A 14,020-nucleotide genomic window follows, 5' to 3' on the forward strand; every position below is an offset into this window, starting at 1 on the left:
TATCTCATCATACTCAGGCAACCCTTCTAACTCCAAATCCAAAAACTCATCCTCCTCACATAACTTATTCTCAACCTCTTCCTCAACACCGAACATTAACTCAAGTGATTCTCCTAAAATCCACTTCATCCTCTATCTCTTCTTCAACACCAAACATCAACTCAAGTGAATCTCCCAAATCCACTTCCTCCTCTATCTCTTCTTTCTTCACTAAAGACCTCTGATACGCAGCCCATTCTTCTTTGTCTACTTCATCATCAGAGTCACTCCAGTAATTAGCAATAGTGACCTGTGGAACCAGAGGTGGGACTTCATCGTCCATTTTCGTCTCCACTACTTGAGTGATCCCCTCATCTGACTTGTCAACATACTCCAATAACTCCAATCTCTTTTCTTCCTCCTTTTCTTCATTTAATCTCCTAGTAATGCTCTCTAATGTACGTTGGAGATCTGTAATAATGCTCTGCCGATTTTTCAAGATGATAGCATGCTCGGCTAACTTCTGTTGGGAATCTGAGGCCAAATATTGAGTTAATATATTTTCTAATTTATTCACCTTCTCGAACACACTACTCTCAACAGGGTTGCTACTAGAATATTGATCATCGAATTGACCCTGACTATACTGAGGCTGCTGATATAGATTATCATAATAATACGGCGGAGGTTCCTGCAGAAAATTTTGTTGCGGCTGCACAGGAGGGTTAGTATAATAATGAGCCAAACACCCCACATAATGAGGACATATAAGCATAAAATGAGGTCCACCACAAATCTCACACATATTTACGAGACTCAAACGAAATAAAAGACACGGACAATTATACTCCTACGACTCAAATAAAATAACACGTACGTAGACTCTACTAAAAAATTCTAAATAAAACTAACAATTAAACTAAACTATATTAACCTAACTCCTACGACTCAAAAACAAAACACAATACAAATAGCACGTATATAGCAAGTAAGTCTAATCAAAACTAATAACACAATCGCCAAGAGTCCCCGGCAACGATGCCAAAAACTTGATATGCTAAAAGTAGTTATATAAAAACACGCTAATCTAGACACTAAGTAATACTCTAGACTCTCTAAAACTCGACTAAACTACTGACCAGCAAGTGAACCGATCGACTCTAGTAAAGCTAAGTAAGTCCGGATATCGAACCGATCCACACCACGTAGATACTTGATTCCAAATATCTTTTGTGAGTAAGCACAAAAAGAACTTCAAAATCTAGATAACATAAAGCGCAAAACAATTTGTTGTTCGTGGAATCCTATTTTCTATCTTCCTTCATACAAAGCAAACAACTTTAAGAAGAATCCATTTGACTAGTATAAAGGTATTTTCTTTATTTTTTAGTGCTCCATTTAGCAAGTATATATTAACATGTTAATATCCTTACTTAACTCACCCCTAACCCAATATCCTTAACTCACCCGTCACCCCTAACCCATCTTAATCTTTTGGTGTAACTATAGAGTTCTAAGCAACAGATGAATCAAATTTTTCTAAAGCTTTAATAGTTTTCTTAGAGCATTCGTAATTAGTCATTTACCCATCTATTTGACACCCAAGAAACGCCCTACGCCACCACACCTTACAAAAATATGAGGTGTAACTCATTGACGTGTCATGCATGCATATGACGGTGTTTCAATTTTTATCACACCAAAAGCCACAAACACATTTTTTTCATCATTTTTTTCTTCATTAATATCTCCTTAACAAATAACAAAATATATTTATTTTATAATTAAGGACTTGACTATTTGAGCTGGCATTTTTTTTCTTTTAAGAAAAGTAGCATAGTTGACTATAAGTATCTCCACATAAATGCACTAAAAAGAATTTATATCACACTAAATCACTTACTATGAATAGACAGTTGGGATTCTTAACAAAGTAATTTCATTTTCAACACCAACACACTTGCCTTGTACCTTATGCATCACAAGCAATACATTTTAAACCAAAACTTGAAAAGTAAAAGCATCACAAAACATCAATAACATGTAAATTTAAACAAACTCATTAAAAATCCCTCTCATTCAAACAAAAATATTAACCATTTCCTGTCTCCAAATTAAAAGTCTCTTAAAACACTAGTAAATACTAAAACCGATTAATATTGAACTAAGAATTACTAATTAATTAATAAGCTAATTACTCGCTGCAAAACTCATCGGCAATGGCGATTGCTCACCAATAAACGGCCCATCTCTCAACGTGTTCATCCAAGCTTCCTCTTCATTTTTCAACTCCCCAAAATCCCAATCGGGCAAATCACCCAATGCAACATCCTCGAGCACACAAAAGTTATAATCATCAATGCACCCGAACACGTCAAGCGGGGCCACCAAATTGTCAAGAAACTGTGCGCCGAGTTCCAACCCAAGGTCCAACTCTTTACTCATTTCAGCTAGTGACAAACCCTCCTCGACTGGTTCAATAAACTCGATATCAGTCAGATCGAACGACTTTTTGTTAAAAGACTCCATCTTTTTGTTTTGGTTGATAAAGATTTTTGATTCTGTTTCAATAACCGATGATGGCGACGGGTGTGTGATTATCCCAAAAGATTCTTCCGACCCCACGGGGTTTTTGTACCGAGGGGTCTGTTTTTTTGTTTTTGTGGGCGGATTCTCTAAAGACGCCGCCATTTTCTCAAACTCGAGTTTCTTAAGTTCATAAGCCTCCGAAGCTTTTTCGGGGGTGCTAAAAGTACCAAGCCACACTCGCATTTTCTTAAACGGGTCACGGATCTCCGCAGCCCAGTTCCCCGATTCCCGGAGCCGAACACCGCGATACTTCGTCTGCGTCTGCGCTGTCATCAGCGGTTGACTCGCGCTTCTCGTCAAACACTTTTTACCTTTTCCTGTAATCTTGTTACTAACATTGCCAATTTCACAAGACAAGGTACCCGGATTCACTGCCACCGGAATCTTGATTTCCCGAACAATAGTTTTACTTTTCGGGCCATCATCATCTGATGAATCAGTCATATCCGGATCTCGAAAGATAATCCGAACAGTTCTCATATTATCCTCCAAAGTTGACACCTTTTTTCTCCGCCGGATCTTCTCCCGGAACCACTTTCTTGATTTTCCGGCGACATCTCCGGCAAGGCCTTAACTTTTCGCCGGAAAATCCAAAAAAATTCAAAAAAATCAGAAAAAATTCCAACAATCTGGGTTTTAAATTCTAAGTAAAACCCAGATTTTAGAAACAAAAATATCAACTTTTGATTATAAAATCAGGGTATCTGAAGAACAAGAACAGAGTAAATCCAACAAAGACAATCCCTGCAAAAAAACCCAAAATTTGGAAGATTTAACGAACAATAACATATCAAAGATGAATAATAAGCAAATACTCATGAAACCCATGAAACACATGAAACCCAGTTTACCTTTTAGGACACAAACGCATAACAACCCAAAAACAGAACCAAAGACTCTGTTTCATAAACAGAGCAAAAGTAAACCAGAGCTTCAACAAACTTGCCGACATAAAATCTGAAATTGAAGACACCCCACGTCAAATTCAACTAATTCGAACAGAAATCAGCCGGAAACCGAAACCAATTTGAAGAAAATTTAACGTACCTGTGATCAATTTGGGGTTTTTTGGTGCAAAACCTGAAATTGGAGAAATTGAAGGTTGAATTGAGCAAATTGGGGGTGAAATTAAGCGGAAACTGAAACGAATTTGAAGGAATTTGACGAGCCTGTGATGAATTTAGGGGTTAATGGAGTGAAATCAAAACCCCCTTTGCGGTGTAATGGTAGCTTGATGGTTCGAGTTCTTGTTATTATTTGGTGCGTTTAATAAGCAGTCAAAACGCAAATATTGGTGGAGACATGAGGATATATATGTGTATAATAAAACAATAAATTTAGTATATTTGGTTTTTAATTAATTTGGAAAGTGAATAACGTTTGGGAATAATTAATTTGGTTTTAAATTTGGGAGAGATGTATTTTGATAAGCTGGCATGGGCATACATGATGGATGCATGATCTTCACCATCCATGGTTATGCATATCATGCCACTATTTGTCTATTTGACCCTCATTAGTAAAATTTATTAAAATTATTTGATAACTTTACCAACACGTGGAAAAATTATTCAAATTACGAACTAAATTATCTTTCTTTTTCCTTTTTATATATATATATATATATATATATATATATTGGCTGTTTTAATGAAGGGTGGTTTCAAATCGTAAACCAGACCATAAAACCTAGTTTTACAAATCAGAAATTGATCGAATCAAATATATAGTTTGGTACACAGTTCAAGTTTAATGGTTTGATGATTTAAGGTTTGGTTTACAATATGAAGCTTAGCGGCGGTTGCATAAACCAAAACGGTTGTTTAAAATTTATTTTTTTATATTGATGTAGAGAATGTCAATTATAAAAAATTATACTCATGAACAATTCTTATGTTATTTTTAACCAATATAAAATAATTAGCGTACATTGTTGTGGTGAAATGACGCAATTTCGGTCGGTGATGGTGAACTTTGTTACGCTACCCCGCCACTAAACCCTAAAAGGAAATTAGTAAAATCCCAAAAGAAATCCGAACGTTGCGGCAAAGAAGCGACTTGAATTTGGTGGGCATATACCAACACTAAACTTTAAAATTAAATTGATAAACACTCAAAAACATAACATGTTTTTTTAAATAACATATTCCTTTAAAAACATTAACATACTTAAAAATATATATGACGTGACACAACGTGTTGCCACTGGCATCGCATTTTAATCAGATGTATAATTATGCATTCAAAATAACTCTTGTTTAAAACCGTCAAACCACGAACTTGTGATAGCATGCCGCTTCATGGCACCCCAACTAACGTTCTCAGTTCGGTATTTTTTTTATATAAAATCGTAGTTAATGATTCAGCTCAAATTTTCATTGAACAGAGGATATGAACACTAAGCATCTACAATAATTTTACGGGAAAATTCCCAAAATAGCCCCTTTTAGAAAGAGAATCACCAAAATAGCCCTTTTTTCATCAAAATTTTTTAGAATTTGAACTTGGTAGACGCATTGGGAAAATATAATAATATAGGGGTGGCAGGCCAAATTTCGAAAGAAAGTGTGGTAGGAGACGAGATTTGAAGAAATAATGAAGGGAAAGTCCAAATTTTTTGTAATCTTGGAGCAAAAGTTCAGATTTTTTCAAAACACTTTTTTCAAAAAACCGTCTTAAGAGACTGATTTTTTATGTTTCCTACCTTTCCCGTCCATATTTTTTCAAATTCTTGGAAAAAGAGAATTTGAAATCTCGTATTGAGAGACGAGATTCTACCACCACCCACCTTTCGCCTTCTACCACCACCACAACCGCCACCACCCACCACCACCACCACCCACCATTCGCCACCACCACCATCCACCCCACCACCCACCGTCCACCACCACCATCCGTCACCACCCACCACCATCGTCCACCACCACCAACCGTCCTCCACCATCACCATCTTCTCCATCATCTTCATCTTCTTCATCTTCATCATCATCATCATCAACATCATCTTTTTCATCTTCATCTTCATCTTCACCTTCTTCATCTTTACCGTCGGGTGGTAGACGGTGGTGGTGGAGGACGGTGGGTGGTGGTGACGGATGGTGGTGGCGGACGGTGGGTGGGGGGGTGGATGGTGGTGGTGGGTGATGGCGGTAGTGGTGGTGGTAGAATCTCATCTCTCAATACGAGATTTCAAAATCACTTTTTCCAATAATTTGAAAATATGGACGGGAAAGGTAGGAAATATAAAAACTAGTCTCTCAAGACGGTTTTTTGAAGAAAAAAAATGTTTTGAAAAAATCTGAACTTTTGCTCCAAGATTACAAAAAATTTGGACTTTCATTATTTCTCCAAATCTCGTCTCGTACCACTGTTTCTTTCGAAATTTGGTCTGCTACTCCTATATTATTATCTTTTTCCAATGCGTCTACCAAGTCCAAATTCTAAAAAAATTTTAGAAAAAAGTGACTATATTGGGGATTCTCTCTCTAAAATGGGCTATTTTGGGAATTTTCTCTAATTTTATTTGTGTCACATGCACGGCTAGTGAAAGTGGTAATTATTTATGAATTTATATTTTGTTTTATTTATAAAGTTAGATGTAATGCCGCGAAACGTAGACGTAGGTGACAGCTAATAACTATCGGACGGTTTGGGGTTTGACTATCGCTTTATATTACGAGAATGCCATGGTAATTTTGTTAATTATTTGGAGAAATTTGAGTCTAAAGAGTTATTTTTCTAATAAAATTTAATTGCATTTTTAGTAAATTTGTTTCAAGTTTTAAAACGGATTTGTTTTATAATTTAGTTAAGAGAATTTATTTTTATATCAATGATGATTTCAAGTCTATAATATTACGTCTAATAGAAAATTTATTTTAAGTACAAAATTCAATAATATGAAAGAGGTCAAACGCTTATCAAAGTTTGTAAAGTTGCGTTCAAAACTTATGACAGACAATGGTATAGATTTATCAATTATGAGTAGTTTAATAAGATGTGGATGATGGTTCTTATCCTTAAGATCATCCGCTATGGGCGTGGAAGTGGGGCAGCCTTGGGCGTTGAAGGTGGGGCGCTGGGGGGGTCATCGTTCTTTCTCCGTCACACACACACACACACACACATATACACACACACACTAGCTTTAGAGCTAGTGTAACACACGAGATTATTCAAATAATAAAATTATAAATAAAGCAAATAAGTACATACTAAATATGAAAAAATGATTACATCTATTGGAAATTTGATTATCAGTATCATATATATATATATATATAACTGAAAAAATTTTGGTTATTAACCAATTTAAAAAAAGACTTTTCATACAATATTACTTCTGAGTTACACCATGAAAATGATTTTTATAATGTTGAGGGGGGCTTCTCGACTTTGCCATAATGACAACACATAAAAATAGCATATTAACTTGTTCAATTTTGTGAATGTTTTGCTTCATTTAAGCATAATTTTGTATGACATGTTTCTCACACTACATTTTAATCACCATTAAAGAAAAAATCAATGCTGACACAAATGCTTTAAATTGATAAAATTTAAAAGCATCGATAGGCGTGGAGGTAGCATGTCGAAAGTGTTCGCCGTCTTTTCTTAAATTTTAATAGTTGTGGAAAAAATAGTCAATTAACCAAATCGTGAATCTTTTCATTATGTCCAAAAATGTCATTGAAAATAAATTCAAAACCTAAATCACATTTAAAATTCTAACTTACAATTTTTTGACATTTCAAGTCAAAACTTTAAACTCGTAACAAATTTGATGACAAATCTACTTGCATTCTTAAACTTTTAAAATACTTATACTATCCCTTTTTAACCCATAACAAATTTTGAGCCAAATGTAATTAACTTGTACCACACAATCTATTTACCAACTTTTGACCCGTAACAATCAAATTTAAGTCTCACAAAAAATCTAAAACAATCACTAATAAAAAAAACTGAGAAACTGACTATGACAAACTTTATTATATATGAAAGTGAATGGTATATATTATTACATTTTAACATATATATAGTTTAGTAAATTAACTAAAAAAATAAATGGATATATTTAAAGCATATATTTATAAATTATAATAATATTTATTTTTATAAAAATGTAATAGTATATATAAAAAATAGAGTTTAAAGGAAAGTGAATAATTTAATCATGTTATATATGTAATATAAATGGAGTGTAAAAGTAAAGTGAATAATTATTGATCTATGAAATAATTATTAGTTTGGAAGGAAAAAAGTTATGAAGTTTAATCATAAACTGACGCGTGTCCACAATTATTTTACTTTATTAGAATATGTAGATTGATGCACCCAATGGGCTTTAAACCATAGCGGGGCTTTGAAACCCTGTTTTCTACATGACGATGCGGCACTATGGAGGGGCTTCGATGCCCCCCGCTATAGAGAACAACCTAAGCATGCATCCTTAACTTTTTGCAGGTTGGACATTAAAACTAGCAATATTGGTGTGTTAGGATGGGGTATACAATAACCCAGTTTATTTCAACTATATAAGATATAGGACAATATACCCGAAACTTATGAGTATGTTTGTTACCTAATGGGTAATTGTCCGATAGATAACCGATGAGTTTAAGGTCGTGTATGAGACATGCTTTTATAATGAGGTATGCGGTTGAGGTTACCTATAAATCTCAAACCTAGCTTATGTCATCCCTAACCAAATAGTAAATCTTTAATTCGTTAAAATCGCCACTATCAAAGATCTCGGGTATCATGGTCAATTTATCTATCCCGATTATATGGATAGATATATGATTCAACATGCCCTTTTGTAAAATCAAATGTAAAAAAAAATTTCACTCTCCCCCGACTCCAGAATAAAGTGGTAAATGGGTAGTAATATAATAAATCATATAGAATCAATTAGAATCAATGGATTAGTAGTAAAATCCTTTTATGATGTATTTTAGTATAATAACAACTCGTGAAGAAAAAAACTTTTTCTTATTGGAGTTTAATGTTAATATCTTAAGACTGTTTAAGTTTTAACAGGTCTAAAAATGATGATTTTAATTGAACATGTAAAAACAATATATCTAAATCAGTTTTGTGATAGCCGAGTCACGTGTCTCCATTTTCAAAACACTTTATATGATACACAAGCCCGTGTAATTGTTAAATAATAAAAATAAATAAAGTATGTTTTTTTAAGAAATAATTAAATAAACAAAATTAAATGTAATAAGAAAATAAAATATATACTACAAATAGTAAGAAGTTTATAATCTCAAATTTAGAAATTAAATGAGATGAACCATTACAAGTTTACAACAATATACAACATTTGTTAAAATTGTTTTGACTCATTACTCATGGATAACTATAATGAATGAGATGAGATATTAGAAAATTAGAAAGGAAACTATAACCCATTTGTCAAAATTATTTTGACCAATGACCTATGAATATGCAGGATAAATAATATGAGGAATTAGAAAATTATAAAGGAAATTATAACCATTTTGTCAAACTTTTATTGACTCATGGATAGATATGAATGAGATGAAAGATTATAAAGGAAATTATAACCTATTTAACAAAATGGTTTTGCTCATTATTTTGAAAGATTACAAAGGAAATTATCCATGAATAAGTAGAATGAATGAGAAGAGATATAGACCAAGAATGAATGTGGGATTGTCACATCATCCTCATTATTTTCTTTTATTAGTAAAGTTAGAGTTAAATTAGATTAGATCATATAATTGTATCTATTCATATTTATACATAATGTGTAAACAAGTTGGGCAGCTCATACTATTTAACATTTGTCTTGTTAAGTTTAAGTTAAATCGAAGCTCATTCGATAAACAAGTATGCGTTTGAATTTCGCATTCTTATATCAAGTTTAATTAGGTATCATAAGTTTAGATTACATCGAAACAGAAGGCAAGCGGGCAACAAGCTTCGTCGCTACTCTTTTTTGAATTGCAAAACCCAATATTTTAAAAACTATATTTGCTGATCTTGGTGTCATAACATTACTATGCATGACCCACTGAATACGAGTAAGTAACTCCACAGCTTCAGGCGCGAGGAAACCAAAAGTGTCAAAAGCAAAAGGAATAAATACATGTTGGTTGTCAAGACACGCCTTTTCATGTTTTGCCACCTTGCCTGAAGCAGCTTTTAATGCGGCTTGACCGACTGCGAAACCACTACTCCCTAGGCCCAGGGAAACCCCTGTTAAATCCATACACACGTGTTTTCCTCCTAGCCATCCAAACACCAAAATGTCAACCGGTCGAAGAGATGATCTTCCCTCCGACAGATTAGTCAGGAAATTCACAGGTGCTTCTTTCTTAACAGAAATTCCGGCCCCCTTAATATATCAAAGAGCACATCCCTAACCAGATCGTGTTGGTGCTGAACCCTGGGAGCTCTTTACAGTGTACCGCGTGCTCCCCATATGAGTCTAAACACGCCTTACGACAAACAGGACATATCTCATCAACCGGGAATAGATGAATCATGAGGTGATACTTAAGGATAGTACGCTACTCCACTGGAGACATATGCTGGCCTAACCCATCTATAGGGATAGCAAGAAGAAAATCTTGAGCATGTGGTGCTCGTAGACACTCAAAAATGGCTTTTTGTCTGCTTGTCATATTAAAGTGTGACTCCATGTCATGAACAATTTTACTAAAAAGAGCGCTAGCCAATGCATGCTGGGATTTAGAGGGGGCGGTCTTTTTGTTAGTGAAATTGCTAAAATCGACGCTTGGAATCATATCACGAAGACAAGCCAGAGCACAAGAATAATCAGAATCTATCTCATATATACCACTGTCTCGCAAAATGTGATCCTGAAGCACCCACGATTAGGTTCTTGAGACCACAAACGCATAGGAGGAAGCCTCTACTGCCGAATATAACCCCAAACCCCAATTCTTAATGGGTAAGGAAGCAAGTCGCCATTGGAGGTCTCCAAAGAAAGGACCTCCACAAACTACAATGTCCTCAATCGCCTCACGCAATCCCTTGTCAAAAAACACTGCTGCCTCCATCATGTGTACAGGTTGGCATGTTCTCAAACCGAAGAAAAGTTTAGCAACACCCATACATGATCGAAGCAAAAGTAACTCACTCTGCAGGTCACCAAGTTTTAGGAGAAAATGCATCAAATCAACAGCATAATTAGTAGCTCTCTTCTTTGCCAACCCTCTAATAAATCCGATGTCTTTACTAACAGCTCCCCCAAGAAGCTTCACCCCTAATAATGGTATCCCGATGTCAGTAGGGAATAAACCATCCGAGACTTCATACCATCACAAGAAGGCCAAAATAACTCAGTTTTTTTAATAATGGTCTCCCGATGTCAGCAGGGTATCCAAGTTTTTTATTTTTAGAGATGTTTATATCTATATTTACAGTAGGTAAAATAATTAAAAAAATAATAATAATAAGAGGGGTATGCATGATGGATTGATGGATGGAAAGCTTTAAGCTTGTGATATTGTTGGTGAGTGTGACCCCATCAGAGCAGCTTGGCCTCCAAGCAAAAGAAATTTCTAATATTTATTTAAAAATTTAAATTTGAAAATATGGGTCTTTGTCAGGTCTGCCACGTGACTTTCATTGTTCTAATTAACGTGTCTATTCACTCTTTCATATCCCAAATCTTTTGCTCTCCAAATAAAATATTCACCACCTTTTATCAAAGAGTTTCTCAGAATAAAAAAGTAAAAAAAATAAAAGTTATTTCAATAAATATTATTAATTTAAAGTGACGTGTTTGTCCGTAATTGCTTTGAAATTTCATTGTTCATTTCAAATTAATAAACAAAGACCGTAATTTATTAGTCAAATTTAGAATTTTAGATTAATACAGCCGGTCACTCGTACACATCAAAGATATAAGATCATATATCTAAAATTCTTTGCAATGTCAGCGTTACGTCATTTTCTATCATTCAACCATACAAAAACTTAAGACATGTTATAATTCATTCTCTATCATCCCTTTGCCATGTCAGCGTCACGTCTTTCTCTAGCATTCAACCATACAACAACAGCTGACACATGTTATAATTCATTCTCCATGATTCTCTATTATTTCATTTTATTTAATCATAAAAGATAAAAAGAAAAGAAAAAATAACAAAAAACCTGATTGAAAGAGGGGACAAAGGACTCGCGCTACCACCCTCATTGGCACCCTGCTACCAGTGACCAGGGGGAGGTGGTGCGGCATTCTCTGTCTATCATTCTCCTCATTGCCAACCACGTAGGACCCTTCCCTGAAGCTCCTAAAGTATACCGCACCGTCTTGCTCACAAATTTTGTTATATGAGTCGTAACAATGATCCTCGGTCCAAGAGGTTGAGGTGAGACACCGAAAGATTTTATTTGAAAAAGTGGGAGAACTTGGTTTAAGTCTCACTTGTGACAAAAAAATAAATAAATAAAATAAAATAAATAGCGGGTTTCAGCTTGGCCTAGTGGTTTTCTCACCTTAAGTGGGTTTTCTTTTGAGTATGGTCTCCAGATCAGAACTAATGGGGCAGACTGATGTACGAGCTTTCATTTGGAGACATGCCAGCATAGCACCCCACGGTTACATACTCAAGGAATGGAGATAATCGGGTGGGCCAGTGGCCCGTCAGCTATCCAAATATTCGTTCCAAAAATCGAGTGATGTGCTTACTTCATTTTGCTTTTAGTTTTCTGTTCGATTACGTAAAGAATTACATGAGATAACTAATCCCACAGTTATTTTTTAGATAATATTATCATTTAAAACGTGTTAGTATTTGAATCAACCATTACTTATGAATGTAGCATATATGTTATTTGTTTATAAATTATAAGGCGTTACAATTTAAACTTCATGTTGACAAAAAAATAAATAAAATAAAGTGCCAAATGAGCTGAGCAAATAGGGTGACGTTGACTATTATTAATAGGGCAGAGTGACATCTGGGTTTGACTCGCACCCTTTGATTTGAAATGAATAACAGGTCTCTGGATAGTGGATACCCACAAAAGTCAAAATTGTCTTGTTACTAGTTTACCAAAGAAAATAGAAAAAGTCAAAAAACAATAATATGTTAGATAATAACATTAACATAGCCATTTTATGCTGAATATTAGAAAAAATGCACTTGTTCCAGGTTTTTCATATACACCAATACGCCACCATGACGATTGATTGCAACAACTTTCTTTTATGCTCAATGCCAGGAACATGTTTATGAAGATCAAACACATCTTGGATCGAAAACGCATATACCAGGGGTATATCTCACCACAAGCTAATGTTATGCCAAACCACGAAAGCAACATAACAAGAAGTAAACATGTGGTCCACTGTTTCACCCGAGGCAAAGCAGCAACTACAATTGTCTGGCCTTGTAATAACTTTTCCCTTTATCAAATTATTATTCGCTGGAAGTCGGTTGAGGAGAGCTCGCACGCTACCACATTCACTTTTAAAGCCACCCAAGAATTCCATTCTAAAATATTATTATGACACGACAGTTCAAACTGATACGTTAGCCTTTTCACTTATGCCACCGAAAACGAGCCCGAGCTATCTCTGCCCCAAACCCATTTGTCACTACCACCTTTGAATCTAAAAGTATATAATTTCTCCAAAACTCCATAACCTCGTTAACTTCATATCCATACCACGACTGTCTACTCCAATTTCACTTGAGCATTATAACCCTATCTCTTTCATCACATCGATCAACCCTTTTCCTTCTCCAAAGCAAAAACATTAAGAAATGTGTTTTTTAGTGGACCATCATCTAGCCACACATCCAACCAAAACCGAATTTTCAATCCGTTACCCATCTCTTCTTTAATCAGCTTATATAAAGAAACCTGAGAAATTACAAGGAAGCTATCAATTTTCGCAATGGTTCCTAAAGTACCATGAAGTTTTTTTATTGAGGGGGAGTGTCGGTGTAGGGCCCACCTTTGTAATGAAGTCTTTTGTATTATTTTGGTTTCTTATTGGTTGTATTTTGTTAGCTTTCGTTTAATTGTCTTTGTATGTTTGGGCTCGAGGTTATGTAAACAAGCCCATTGGGCCATGGAAAAAATAGAAAGATGCATGGCATGCTCTCACCTATAAAAGATAGAGCATGCCCATGCATACATAAGTTTTTGGAAAAACCTTCTCCCTCTTTCTATACCTTATCTCTCACCAACTCTCCATATTACTATATTTAGTAAATAATCAACCATCAACAAGATCCGAGATCTAGCTCGGTTAATGTGATTTCCACTAGCATATAACCTAGATTGATCCAAAAACACGTTGTGAGATCTGGTTTAAGGGACCTACAATTAGTATTAGAGCTTTCGGCTCTACTAGTTGAGTTTCTTTGGTCACAACTTTGGATTTTGGTCTTGTTCGTGTGTTTGACAAGTGTGTGTAAGTGTTTCACGG

The 14,020-nt window shown here is 35.0% G+C and overlaps 1 pseudogene; it reads right to left on the reverse strand.

The window, feature by feature from the left end:
* Window positions 1–2,059: 2,059 nt before the first annotated feature.
* On the reverse strand, window positions 2,060–3,188 carry LOC143562410 (ethylene-responsive transcription factor ERF119-like; annotated as a pseudogene).
* Window positions 3,189–14,020: the final 10,832 nt, after the last annotated feature.

The sequence above is a fragment of the Bidens hawaiensis genome, unplaced genomic scaffold, assembly GCF_021521415.1.
Source record: "Bidens hawaiensis isolate Kalapana, Puna unplaced genomic scaffold, B.hawaiensis_p1.1 tig00021016_1, whole genome shotgun sequence".
NCBI classification, from domain to species: domain Eukaryota; kingdom Viridiplantae; phylum Streptophyta; class Magnoliopsida; order Asterales; family Asteraceae; genus Bidens; species Bidens hawaiensis.